This window comes from Camelus dromedarius, chromosome 11 (assembly GCF_036321535.1).
Source record: "Camelus dromedarius isolate mCamDro1 chromosome 11, mCamDro1.pat, whole genome shotgun sequence".
In the NCBI taxonomy this organism is placed as follows: domain Eukaryota; kingdom Metazoa; phylum Chordata; class Mammalia; order Artiodactyla; family Camelidae; genus Camelus; species Camelus dromedarius.
The window spans coordinates 44,070,169-44,085,605 of NC_087446.1; the positions used below are offsets into that span (position 1 = coordinate 44,070,169).

A 15,437-nucleotide genomic window follows, 5' to 3' on the forward strand; every position below is an offset into this window, starting at 1 on the left:
AATATTTTTGTTAATATACGTTCATTCATACAAAAAGACCAATTGTGTTCTCAAAGCTGAGAGAACTAAGCTACCCATCTGTATGTCATTTAGTACAAGAGAAGCAACTGCAGGTTTAAATTACATGGTATTGGATTGCAATTTCCTAACATTGGATGCTTTTCTGCTTTTTTACCTTGAGTCATTTACTAAGGAGTGTTCATAAAAAGTAGCTTAAAGCACAGATGCTTGCAAATCGTTTAGGCAAAGATGTTTCCCTCTTTTTCATTCTCCCTCTCTCAAAAAAAAAAATCTCTCTTTTCTGAAGAAAAAGAATAAAACTGTTGGTCAGTATTGACGAACCATGTCAAGTATTTGTATAAGGAGAAAAGGTAAAATTGAAAACATCTGATTGAAGTAAATAATACAAACATAAAAGCTTTACTGGTGAATGAAGGCTATTGAAAAGACTTTATTTCATAGATTAGAAATTACTTTTGATCTAAACATTCTTAACAACAGATTGTTTTCCACTATGAACCATCTCATTAGCTGTGCTACAGAGGCCTCGTGTTAGTGGCAAGCTTTGAAAGCGTGCTGCTGTACTCTTTTGTTAGTCTCCATCTTATTTGGGAGGGGGATAAAGATTTCATTCCAGCTTTCTTTGTTTGTCTTTCAAGAACCACTAAAGCAGTATTCACACAAATTTTGTAGGAATGTGCCCTATGTCATAGCCTACAAATTATTTGGTTTTGGTGCACTTAAAGGTCATCTCCCAAATTAGCAAAATTTTCCTACATCCTGGCTTTTCAACCTTAAATATAAATATTGTTTCCTAACTGTAAGTGAGGTTTGTTCTTTAAGAAATGCTAGTGTTTATTTAAAGTTGTCAAACTTGGTACATTTTTATTCTTTGGTCATACTGTGTTCTCAAAATAATTAGACTTTTAAAGTGTACCTAATAGTAAAAGGAAGTATATGTGGACTAGAAACAACTATTGTGATTTAATATTAAAGAACTCAATGAGAAGTTAGTCAGATTTTACTAAATTTCTTGCCACATAGTTTAATAATAATAATATACTTCCTGGACAATTGAAAGCTATACTATTACCTTAGCTTCCCCAGCATCATAACCAAAACCTGGCAAATATAAACATAGAAAGGCTTCACTTTTGTCTCTGATTTCCCTTCTCCCTATCAGACTCCCTTTTCTAAAAGTCATGTGGTGCCACTGTTAATTTTGAAGAAGTCATTTCATTTTGAAATTCTAGAATAATTCATTGGATGGTTTCCTTTTACTATCTTCACTTAGGTACTGTAATTTTCTTATTACACAGGGTAATTTAACATTAGTATTATATGACATCTGTTCAATGACCTCTAAATTGGCTTAGAAGGATGTTAGGGAAAGATTTTTTTTCCCTTTATTTAAATGTTTAATAGAGTACTCTGAGGCTACGAGTGAGCATGTGTGTATACACGTGCAACACAAAGCATATCTGAGGGGTAATATTGCCACTTTGGTATCTAATCATAACACCATTCCCTGCAGAGTAATTTTGGTATTGATCAGATAGATCCACCCTGAACCCGATCCAAGGGCATTTATTTACTAAAGTATGCCCGAAGTCCTTTTCATATCAAGGTTTGTTCCATATTGTTCACAAAGCCAGTATTGTCTTGAATTAGATTTCACTTTCTGCCTTTGCCTGCTTCCTAGTCATGTGACCTTGGACAAGTCCGTCTCTCTGACTATGTACTATCACCCTCGGAGGTCTGCTGTAAGGATCACAGCAATTCACACTTAACAAACACTGTCTAAATAAATGCGGTATTACATCAGCATTTTGATTACAGTGAATTCTGAAGTTAAAACTATAAAGGATAACCAGATCAGGTATTTCAGTATGCTACAATATTTTATTGGTAACTATTTTTCTATAATAATTCCCTTAGAACAGTATTTTCCTCACAAGTTACCTTTAAAAATGATTAAAACAAGAATTGAAAGAAGAAAATGAAAATTTAAGTGCCTATTATGTGCCAGCTAGACACTGTCATATAACTATATTTAATCCTCTCAGTAACTCTAGGAAGTAGATGTCATGCCCATTTTACAGATGTAGAAACTGAGGCTCAGAGAATATAACAACTTACTAAGAACAGACAGCAAATAGATACAATGACTCAAACCCCAGGGTGTCTGACTGCAAAGTCGATGGTCATATTTTCTGTGTGGAAAAATTATGCTACAAATTTCTTCTTTCTTCTTAAATTAGGCAGTAGCTTTCACCTTGAAAATTATCACTAAGAACTTAAGCTAATGAGAAAGAAGAGTAATAATCGCTACAGTACATCCAAAAAAGTAAATACATTTCTCTATTAGCCAATGTCTGCTTTCCCCGTGTTCATTCCTTCAGCATAGGGTCAGTGACAAGGTTCAAACAGGATTCTCACAAAGTCTATAAAAACGTTGAAAGGCTTTTTAAATTCCTGTTAAGAAGTAAATCAAATCTGTTACCTAAATCTTAGAGCACTTTTAAGTCATAAATCTTATATTTCAGTGTGAAAAATCAAAACAAAACAAAATCTAAAGATCCCATAACTTTAATTTTGGTTCTAGGATCAGAAAAAAAATGAAACTATTAAATATCTTCCCAAGATAATAAACGAATAAGAGATGATAAGACTATCTTGTTTTGCTTTGAGTTTAGTAGGTTAAAACAGTAAAGTTCATGTTGAAATATCTTGCTATTTTATTTTAAAATGGTATACTTTAATTTTCACTATAAATTATAATTTTAGTTGGTTATAAAGTCGGTCATATTGGAAAGTTAAATAAACTTTTATTCCACCTTGGAAGTGTTAGGAATTTCTATGTAAGTGGGCATTTGTAAAAACCCAATCCAGTTCATTTTTACAATAGAATATAAAACTATTATACCAAGAACCATTTTTTCTTGTGTTTTGTTTTGCATTCTAGTAATTTAATAAAGACTTTAAGAAAAAAAATGCAAAGCACAAGGAAGAAAAGCTCCATGCTTGTAAAAACATACCTAATTCTGATTTTTTCTCTCAACATAGACCTGTACAGGAAAAACATTCCTGAGATTAACATACTGTCTAAGACGTCATGACACTCTGGCTTCAGTCTTCTGGTTTCCATGAAATTAGGCTACAGGGCTTACTCTGAGGACCACTGATCTGACAATTTTCTTACTGTTTTTTTAAGTCATCAAAAATGTTGAGTGTTTACAGAGTACCAGGCACTGTGCTATGTAAAATACTCATTCGTTCATTCAGTAATTCCTCACTGAGCACCTACTATATGCTGGCATTAAAAGTACATAGGATGTATCTGTGAACAAAATAAAGATCCTACTTTCTTGGAGCTCCAATTCTAGCAGGGGTAGGGGAAGACATAAAACAGAAAGAAGATAAGTAAGAAAATGACATAGCCTCTTAGAAGGTGATAAGTATACAGGGTAGAAAAAAAAAGCAAAACTGAGCAGGGCACAGAAGATTGGGAGTGCTAGAAGTAAGGTCTGTAACCTTAAATCAAGTGGGCAAGCTCAGCCTCACTGAAGTGACAATTAAGCAAAGCCCTGAAGGAAGAGTGGAAGCTGGTTAAGCTGATATCTGAAAGGAAGAGCTTTCTAAACAGCCAGTAGAAATGGCCAATGCAAGAGACGAATACACTACAAACTTCATACTCCAGTGGGAGAGACAGACAAGTAACTGCAAAGCGAGTAATAAAACCTGAATATGAATGGAGTAGATAACCAACAAAAAAAGGACATGCTTTTACATCTGGAAATCCACAATCACACTTCTTAGGACAGACATTGTCTGACGTGATCTTTCTTTCTTCCAAGTGGTCTCATTTTAGCACAGTGCTGTACTCAAAATAGCTCTCCGAGAGTGTTTGTCTGGCTGAAGCTTCAACACAGAATTAGAGTGCAGTCTCTGCTAATTTGCTCTGTGTATTTGATACTATCCCTTTCAGACTATAGATCATCATTCTCAACCTGGAATCACGTGTAAGAGGATACTCAATAGATGCTCTGTGGTGATGAATTCTTGATAGGCCTAGAGAGCAAAATCCTTTGGCCAAACAATGATTTTACCTTTTGGAAACAGTTCAATACCTCTCCCATTCAGAGTAATCTTGTAGGTGGTGGCAGGAAATTATAAAATTAGTACCTCAATCTACTTTTCATTTTTAAAAAACATTCTCAGTTTTTACCTTTAGGCTCAGTTTAATTTTATCTGTCCTCCAAGTCCTAAATGTAATACAATGGGAAAAAAACAAAAACAAACAAAAAACCTCTAGGCCTTAAGAATCAGAAAGCAGATAATTGTTTCTTTTTAAGGTAAAGTTGTTTTTTTTTTTAATGTGAGAAAAGTCATATCTTTGTTACAGTAATAACCACATTTCATGCCTTATTGCTGTTTTTCTATTACTTCATGTAAGGCAGTTCTACAGATCAGTTTCAGTGATACCCTGTTGATGTGTGCATAGAGTTCTAATTAACATCAATGGACATTATAAGCATGGCAAGGCAACACACCATTTTAAACGTCTTGAATGAAACAAGATCATATGTTTTAGTGGTGCATAGTTGAATGATAAAATTGGTCTGGTTTCCACACTGAAGGTTTGAATAGATAAATTAAGAAAATATTTTCAAGGAAGTTTTCAAGTCTACATACCTGGTAAATTCACCCCTCCTCTGAACTTTCATCTGAATACCCTTAGTACTAGTGTATTTACTCTGCAAGGTACTATTTACATGAGCTAATGTAATATTTTTCAGTTATTCTCAAATGTCTTCAGTTGTTTCTGCTTTATTTTCCCAGATCACAAATTCTTTGAAGACATAAACAGCTGAGCCTAATATTAATTCACATTTTCTATAACTATTTATTAAAAATCTACAGTGAATTAAGAACGGTGATGAGCGCTGGAAAGTTAAAAATGAGTAAGTCAAGGTTGCTGCCTTAGGGGAGCACATATTGTAGCACGAAAGATAAGAAAAACAATCAATACAATGTGCAGTCTTAAAGTAAAAATATATGCAGAGAGAGTTAACAAAGAAGACATTATCACTCTTAAACTCTGCCTACCTACAATGACTAGGTCCAGTTGTAACTGGGATATGGAAAACTCACGTAATTTGCAGAAACAGCATCTACAAGGTCAGAGGGCCAGAGAATTTTCAAACAGGGAAGAGAACTCCATCTAAACAAGCTGACAGATGCAGTGTGATCACATGCACACAATGTCAAGGTGGTAATCAAAGAGTCTTTCACGTGGGTGGAATTAGCTAGTTTAACAACACAAAAAATAGCCCAGATAAAATGTAGATCCTGATTTGGAAGAGAGAAAAACTGGGCAGCTGAGAAAGCAGTTTTAAAATTAAGGGTGAAATATGCCAACGTTTTCTCACTGCAAGCCAATGGGAATAAATGTACTTCCTACAACATCTAAAGCCTATTAATATGATTTTAAATTCTAGCCTATAATAGTAAGTAATCTGGTAAGGCTGCATGATTTTTTCGAGAGGAGACCATGGAGAGCTTTACCACTACATTCATCCTGATGACACATTCACCTCAATGACTCTGTAAGATAGAAACCATATTTTACATTTCTCTTTCACCCATGGGTTACAAATTTTTAATTGTTGCATTCATGTATGGTAGACATCTTATCAGCAGTCTCTAAGTGCGTCACAAAGAACTAAAGAGTGCTTCATCAATATTTCGAAATGTAATGTGAATACCAAGAGCAATGATTTTTGTATTCATGTGGTTCCTAAAGACTAGAGTTTAGGGAAATATTTAAAACACGTCTTGACCTAAAAAAGCATTTTCTTACTTGCAAAGCATATGAATAAAAAGAGAATTTTTAAAAGCACTGCCATCATCAAGTGACAACAGTGGAAGAGAAAGTTAACTTGACTTTGAATCTGTCTGATTGCATATGAAACGTCTGACAGAGTTGGAGTCCCCTGTTTTTAATTTTTTTCCAGTATGCGTCTTCACTAGAACATCATAGCCCATATAGAAAAAAAAAATTAAAAACAGACAGGCTCATTTCCATTCTACATTTCACATGCAATCAAAAGGACTTGCAAAAAAATAGTTCTCTCTCCCATCCTCCCTTACTGCCTTGGAAGCATAGGCTGTAAGGGAGAGTTGAGAGGGGCCACTGACAAGCAGTAAGGGAAGGAGCCCTCTCTCAGAGTGCCATGTGGACTTTTATTTCCACACAACACGAAGTATACTTTGTCAGAAAGAAAACAAAATTTATATTGTCTAAGAGCTCAGCTTTGTAAATTTCTAAAACTGCATTATGGCCCAAATCAAATTTAAAGTCTAAATTAATTAAGCTCAATGGGCAGAAAACAAGTCTGCAATTGCCACTCAATGGACAGCTAAATCTGAATCTGTACATTCCAGAAAAATCAGGTATTCTAGAGGGGAAAAAAGTCAAAACTTTTACAGTTTTCTTTATCACCCAGATAACTAAAGAAGAGGCATAAGGCTTCTTCTGAATTTTCAGTATCTCCTCGAGGGACAGTGCACATATTAATTTCAGTCATCTCTGTGTCCCCAGCACCTAGCAATGTGCCCAGGCAAGAGTAAGCACTAAATATATGTTGTATTTAAATATTTATTCAGCTCTCCATTTTAATTACTGCTATTTAAATTTTCTTCCTAAAAGATGTTTTCTAAAAAAAAAGTCTCTGCTATGTTTCTTAGAACTTAGTTTTAAAAACTACAACAATAATATTTGCTTAATAAACCAGTGAAATTTAAAAAAATAAATGATGGATTAAATTTTTTCCTTTATTACTACTCCGAATCCTTTATGACCTTTCTAGAGTTCCACTTTCAAATCTTTTATTATGACTAATATTCCATTAATCCTCTGGATTTAAGACTATGAGATTACCTATTCCGGCATTCTCCACAACATATCCTGTGAAACACTGGCTCTGAAAAAAATGCTTACGGGTTGTTCCTCTTGCAGGGGGCGGGGGGGTGGGGAGGGAGCTGGTGAGGAGAAGTATCCATAGTCAAACCAGATCAGGAAAATCTAGGTTACATGGGTTTCTTAGTGAAGACTTCTCACAGACGTTCTTATGCTGATATGCATTATCAAATACGTGGTATTTTGACACATCATTATTTTATGCCCCACTAGAAAAATAAAAAAGAGTTGTCAATCAAACCATGACACAATATGTCTTTATCACAATGATTTTTAACCTGCATCCTGATTACCAAAATGATAAAATGTAGGAACAGTGCATCTTAGAATTTATAAAATGTAGTAGTATGCAAAGCTTCTCAATTTGATGATGGAATCAGTTTTACAGGGTTTTACTAGAACTGGTGTTCATAATTTGGGAAATAATGAACTTCTAGCCCAATGCTCTCATGAGGAAACGAAGGCCCAAAGAAGTTACTTGACATCGTCACACACCTGGTTAATGAGAGCCAGCTTCTCTTGTCTGTGGCTTTCTTCATGTAATTTATTCATTCATTATATTCCTCTCTTGAACCAACCCTTTGTTGTACTTCAACATGCCCATCTTTCACTAATCCATGTGCCCACAGTCTGTTCCCACCTCCATGCCGCCATCCTCCCCACCTCCTCTCTCCTGCTGATTATAATTACATCTACACATTCATTCAATATCCTCCAGAACTTAATCCTGTTCCAAGAAGCTAGTCAGTCATTCTGAGCAGAAAGAAGCACAATGTTTCTCACTTCTTCTGCTCCTTCCTTCAATAGTAAAGCAAAGAAGGAAATATTTATATAGAATCATAAAAACACGAAGTATATAACTTCCTTCATTCTATAGACAACAAAACTTGGACCCAAAGTGGCCATTTTTCTCAGCATGCATATTCCTTAGAAACAGAAATCACATTACTTATTACATGGCATTATTCTGACACATGAGATGATGCTACTTATTCATAACCGTTCATTCAGTCAGCCAGTATTTACTGAACACCTATTATGTGACAGACACAATTCTAGTTGCCAAGACGTAGTAGTGAATTAACAAAAAATCTCTGTCTTTCTGGAGCTTACTTTACAGAACCAAGGGTTTTCCTATAATAGAAATAGATTTGATGATCAAATCTATCACCTTTCCCAGATTTATTTGTTGTCCCACCCCCTCCTTTCTAAAATTTTTTCCAGTTTATTCTCCCTTACAGCCAGGGATTAAAGTTGAACAGAATAAATTTCTGGGAAATGTCAGATAATGTTAACATCTGAGAGTAATATCTAATTGTGAGTGATTTGACAAGAATGTATTTCATTCTAAGTTTACAGATGAAGAATAGGAATAAAAGGTACAAAAGAGATTCTGGGGCCCAAAAGCAAGATGGTGGTAAAAACAAACTAGTAAATACAGATGATGCTTCCAATCTGTTTCCTCATCAATGCCAGTAACAGAACGGCAAGCTCTGAAACTTGCTGTGATGTTATCTAAAATTTGCACAAGAAATATTAAACTATTAACCAAAATAGAATACATGAACAGCTGTACCATTCTGTGAGCTAACATGCATTTCTGTAACAACAACAACAAATCTTTGAAACTGTAGCTATAGAATTTTAGTTTTTCTTTGCTTGCTTAAAATTCAAATAATCTAATGAGTCAGATTAGGAGTCCATCCTTCATTTGCTATTATGTGGTTGAATATAATAAATATACCTAGTATTGAAGGAAATGCTTACCACAGCAGTTACTGAGTATATTTAAATTCTATAAATGTATGGCTCTTAAAAATCACCTAAATAACTGACATCTTTGTCATTTCATGGTGTATCTTTATAACATGCATTTTCAAGTGACTAATATAAGTGCCAATATACTATATGTAAAAAAGAGGAAAAAACTAGGGACTTGAAATAAATAAAATGAGGATTTTAAATTTTCAAATAAATGGTTGATTTCAAATGCAAAGGCACAAAAATAATTAGAAATAATTTGCCACTGTATCTCAATATAATCTATTTAAAGCATTTAAAATTAAAACGTATCTAGCAAAAGCAGCCTTGAGAAATTCAACCTCTAAATAAACTGTTTGGGATGAAGCTATAAACTAAAAAGACTGACAATAAAAATTCATCAAGTATCTGGCCTCAATATAAGGGACTCTTTGTGACCTGTCATTCATGCCCCATTCCTTCATTAAACACATGTTTGTTGAGAGCAAAAGATGGCTAATTTTAATAAATCCTTCTATGATCTGTTAGGTAAATTACTGTGAACATGTTTACATAAATAAACATCTAATAATTCTACCTATATGAGTCCCCAAAAGTCTATATTGTCAAGGTAAACTGTAGAATTATCATTTGTTTTTAGAACTGATAATGTTTTATATTCTTTAGTCATTGTTAAAGAACTTCTCAAACAAAATTAAAATTTATTTTTTGTTTCTGCCCATTTTATCTGTTGCTTCTAGATTTTGCTATGTATTTTATAATTATTAATGTATAATAATAAGAATTTATTCCATATTTAACCAAAAATTAACAAAATCCACATTTAACAAACCATATGCCCAACACCTTATTTATACAGATGTATTCTTCTACAGCAATTTAGCCTTGTGCACAAACGATTTTAAAACTCATCTAATAATTAGATGCTATATAGCAACTTTTCAACATTAACTAAAACTGTATTACATCATGGAGCTACTAAAACATTTTGTTTTAGAAAAGAATATAGCTGCACCAGAGTACTCATTGATCAACATTTTAAATATAATTTTTCTTAGCTTCCAAAAGTATTTTCATTCATGCAAAAAAAGGACTCATGATTAACAGTCAACATGTTAAACTAATAACATTTTCAAGATTCTATAAAAATTCAAAACATAGCCAAACAAAATGTGAAATTTTCTTTAATTCTTGGGTGGTCTGCTGAAGAAAATTTAGCTATATATAAAACTATAAATTACTGTTAAATCAGCTATTTGGATACAAGATAAGTTAATTTATAAAAACGTGTTTTAGTTTATAGAAAGTCTACACATGAAAGACAATTTAAATGAGATGTCCAAGCATAAGGGAGTTGGAATCTTATTGAAAATGGAAAAAGGTTTTGCACTCTACAAATATTGTTTAAACATAATATAAGCAGAAAAATTTGTGGTTTGTAAATCCATGTGTTCTGAACTGGATATTTTTCACACACTTTTGTTTAAGTTTTCACAATGCACCTATGTGCTAATGCTATCATGCTGTAAAAGAATGTAAATCTAGTGCCATCTACTGGGAAAAGTGGATACCATTCAATCAATTAATTGCAAATTATTTTGTGAATTAGGGGAGTTGAAACCTGTTATGTCTATTTTTTAAAAACTGTGTTTCTTTAAAAAAAAAAAAACTCCTTCAAAACATTTTCAATATAATCAAAGAAGTTAGGTAAGATAAACATCTAAGAATGGTGAGGTTGGAGAATAGAGGGCATTAAACCGAACACATGGGAGAGAATTCCACTGGGTGATATCAATACAGAAATTGGAAATTTCTGATTTGCTCAGATTAGAGTTCTAATACTGGTGTGTGTATCTTTTAGAAGAATGGTTCTGAAGCTGTGGTCAAAGAGCCTTCTCTTATGAGTATCTAACCAAAAAACTTGAAATGGTATGAAAAATTGTAGAGGTGCACATGTATTTTCTGGAGGTGGAAAGTCATAACTTTTATCAAAGAATCACAGAGATGATTCATGTTTTCATGACCCAAGAAGGTTAAAAAATAAAACTAATACAGAAAACCAATCTATTTAGTAGGTGAATCGTACATCAATGACTTCAGTTATTTTTTAAGGTAAATATGACATCAGATGCTACTAATGAAACACTGATAGCTCAAACTTGAATAGTAGTACTTATTTATGGGTGTTGCTTTTGTGCATGTCTGTAGCATTTCCTTTTTACAAATGCAGAACTTACAGCACAAAAACAGTATCAATTTGCTCCAGAGAAAAGCAAGCAAAAGAACCAGTGTTCTGTATTCTCATAGTAAGTACACATTTACTCCCTTCCTCAAATAATTTACCACCAAAACTCAAATTGTTTGTTAGAAAAAGGAAAAGCAACTTTGGATAATATACACTGAATCTGTGATATCATTTTTTGTTACTTGTTTAGCTACAACGTGATTTATACCTAAGAAATCTACCATATTGTATTAATGGAATAAAGTGAGAAAAGAGAAATTGTTTTTCACAATATATTCAGAAGGCAACCAAACTATAAACTTTAATTTAACCTTCCCATTAGATTTATTTGAGACTTAAAAGAGTTTCAAATAAATTTGTACTCTCTGTTATAGCTATCACTTCACCTACATGTAAACTTTCAAAATGTTTATTCATTCATTTAACAAATATTTATTAAGTGCCAGGCACTGTGCTAAGCTCTGGAGCCTCAAGTTCAATTCTCAGAGAGCTCTACTTATACAGATGATAGCCCATGACTTGCAACACCATTTGCAAAATATCTGTCTTTAAGACTTATCATTTCTATATTAGAATATTATGACATAATATCTTTACAAACCGCATAAACAGCCATATGGCTCTTCAATTCATGGAGACTGTTAAACACGCCATTAAAGTCAAGTAAGAATAACAACCACATATTATGCGTATGATGTTAGAGAAAAGCACAACTGATCACTGTAATTAGTACTATTTAGACAAACACTCTCATTTGGCTGAAAGCTACCATGATATCTAGTCTAAACTATAATTAGACTTAATTTTTATCAAATATTGCAACTATGTATAAAATTGTGCTTTCTAATCCCTCCTCAGATAATGCTTCAGTCTTGATTTAGAGGCAAGGAATTCTAATGTTCAAACATGGAAAACAGTTCTGTCCTCCCACCACAACAGAGCAAATTTTTCTGTAAATTCCCAGCTATTAATTGGTACTGAGTTTTAAGATTTGATTAACCCAAAGCCAAAGTAAAAACAATGACAGTTAATAAAAATCACAGAATTTCAGAACTGAGTAGATTATCTAATTTGAATTCCTCGTTTTAAAAGTAAAGAGACAAATCTGGAGAGGTTTACTGATATATTCAAGGTCACACAAGTTAATGACAGAGCTGTGGCTGGTTTTCTGACTCCTATTCCAGTGCTCTTTTTAATACATAAAAGAAACTGTTATAGGAAATTAAGAAGAGCTCTGAGAGAAAAAAAATTACCTTTAATTACAAACATGAGCGAACCATAACTCAGATGCACTTAATAAGCTCTAAATTGAAATTATGCCTTATTTAAAAATAAGAAGAAAAGGAAGTCAAAGCTGAAAAATGATAGATCAGTCTTCTGGGATATGGCCTGCATACAGGTCAATCCAGTTATAATCAACTTGAAGAGCCTGTTCCAATTACTTTTCAGTTCTGGAATTATTTCATATAGAATAATGCCTGAAATTAGTAGGGTACTGGCTAGGGAGCAGAAATCTTTTTGATTTACAGAGATTTTTGTTGTAATGGGTTTTGACCAGGGAACAGTAAATTAAAGCAAGACGTCAAACTTTTACCTTAATTTCCTATGCCTCCAATTTTGGCCTCTTCCCTTTCTACCTGTATAAAGTCATAAAGACTAGAATTCCCATTTCACTTTCATTTTTATTTTTCAAGATTTAAATAGTTTGTTTAACAATACTGTTGAACTTAACCATTTCTTAAACTATATTTCTAAGAGTAAAATTCTGTTAGAGAAATAGATGGTTATGAAGATTTTCCTAATACTTAAGTAATAAAATATGTGGACACTGCAAGACTGAGTTTCATGACACTTTAAAAAGTAAGTGGTGCTTGAATGGCTAAGGAATTATGAAATACCATTCCAGCCAAATCATTTATCAAATAAAAATGGGTTTACAAGCACTAAGTAAGAAAGAGTTTCTCTGAGCTTCCACCACTACTGGATAATAAGAATAAAAGAAATGCATTGTATGTTTATAAGACTTGAATTCTGGTTCAATAGAATGTATAAGTAAAATAAAGAGATCAAAACGACAGATTAAGATGGTTATTTCTCAAACATAAAGTGCATTTGTGGCTCCTATTAAAGTAAAAATAGTTAAATGAAAGGTGGGACATATTCAAATGTTTTTAAAAGTCACTGTACTAGAAAAACTGAAAAATTATATATCTATATTGATACAGATTGTCTATAGTGAACTTAGTGAACATTTATATATAGTGCTCACTATATGCCAGCCACTGTTCTAAGCAGTTTTCACATCCTAATCTATTTCATTCTCACAGCAACGCTTTCAGGTGAGTACTTATTATTCCCACTTTACAAACAAGGAAGTCAAGGCACACAGTCAGTTAAGTGGCAAGGCCAGAATTCAGATCCAGTCAAATTCCCAAATTCGTATGCTTAAGTGTTGTTCTATAATGATTCTTAAAAATTATCAGCTTTGTTGAATTTATCTTTGAATCATTTTGATATCAAAATTTAAAGACACATATTTTGATTAAGCAAGTTCATTATGAAGCTCTTTAAATCCACAACTGTCATACCCAAGGAATACCATGTTAATTAATTAGTTGTTTCTGTAAATACTTAGCCTCCTTGGTGTATGACAAAACATGTTATAAGAACTATGCTAGTGCTCTCATACCTTGGGGGCTTTTTCAGTGGAAAACATGGTTATTTATCAATTAAATAACTTTCATACTCCAATTGTTACATGTAGTACATAGTTATGAAAAAGTCCTACATGGCACAGGAGCTACATTGGTTGATATTCTCCCTCAAGCTTACACACAATTCAACAAATAAACCTTGTCAGTTCTACAACCTGAATTTCTGTCTTATCCATTCCTCTTCTTTCCAAACCTACTGTAATGATCATTGTTAAGGTTCTAAGCCCTTCATCAGTCCCTCCAGCCTCAAACTCCTCCAACATACTCAGTGGTGGCAGTGCAGGGGCATGGCGGGGTAGGGGAAGCGAAGGCATTGGGAAGAGTGATTGGAGACCCCATACATTAAGCTTCACTGGCCTCTCAAGTCACCACAAATAGACATAAAATCTTTTTTTTTTTTTTAAATAGCGTGTTTACCAGTCAAGTACAGCTTCAAGACAAATGCCTTATCTACCCTTCTAATCAAGTTGCCATCCCAACCTTCTCATAGAAATATCTGGAACCAGCCCTGACCTTCCATAATACTAAATCAAAAGTCCTTATAAAACGTAAATCAAGTCATGCTATTCCTCCTTCATCCCTTCTCCGAGATTTAAATGTTTTAAAACATTGTATAAGTTCACTTTATGGTTTGGCTACCTTCCATCATCACCTCTTCTACCTGGCCTCACCCACTCAAGCTAGCCATATTAAATAACGTGCATCTCTCTGAACATGCTTTGCTTTTTCAGGCCTTCATGTTTTGCCCACACTACTTCATATACTAGAAATGTCCTTCCCCTTCCTTGAACATTTGGCTAACTCTTACTCATAGTTTGAAATTCAGCTCAAGCAATATATCCGCTATGAAGCCCTCCTTAAACTTCGGAGACCTGCCCTCCCTTCCAAAATCTCTTCCCCTAAGCAAAGAGCTAGAACCATCCTATGGATTCTCCTAACATCTCAGGCTTAAATGCTTTTAGTCTAGCCTTATCACCATATGGTTTAATGGTCTCACACAGCTCCATCTCCACCTTGTGAGTGTTAAAGAATTGGCTTGATCTTGTTTCTCATGGTATCTTCATTTCCTCACACAATGCCTGGCACTCAAAGTTAACATTCATTGAATATTTAATGAGCTGGATTTAACTTGTCTATATAATATGGTAATAGAGATATGTACACTAAAAGAAAATATGAATAATATTGACAATAATATTCACAGAAGATATCTGGCCATTATGATTTTCATAATAAAATTAAAATATTAAACATGATATAGGCACATAATGAAATTTTGGACTTTTATGTCTCACTTGTTTAAATGCTTAAAATCACCTTTTTTAAAAAGGGTGATGGTCCTAATTTATGAACTAGTTAACAGATGGTATATTAGTTCTCTTTATTTGGCCACTGTTAAATGGGACATCTTTTCTTTGAAAGTACAATAACTAATTTTATTATACTAAAGTTGTTCGTTTTAATTTTTTCTTTCCTAAAGGAATGACCACATGTAGAATGAAAAGCATTTTCATTATCTTCCAACAAGATGAATGTCCTATTTTGTGTGATTTGAGGCAGTTTCTTATCAAAACTGCCAGCTTCCTTATGAACATTATGATTTTCAGATGTGTGGTGTACATTAAAGGACAAGAAGATATCATGAAATATTAGTGACATTTATATACTGAGCAAGGAAACTGGACAATGTTTCCAGGGGTTGTAAGGATTGTGGAAATGAATGTTACTCAAAGCA

At 33.5% G+C, this 15,437-nt stretch overlaps 1 protein-coding gene across 2 annotated transcripts in view; it reads right to left on the reverse strand.

The window, feature by feature from the left end:
* MSRB3 (methionine sulfoxide reductase B3) overlaps positions 1-15,437 on the reverse strand; it is a 150,908-nt gene that overhangs the window by 105,943 nt on the left and 29,528 nt on the right. The gene's annotated exons all lie outside the window — the stretch shown is intronic.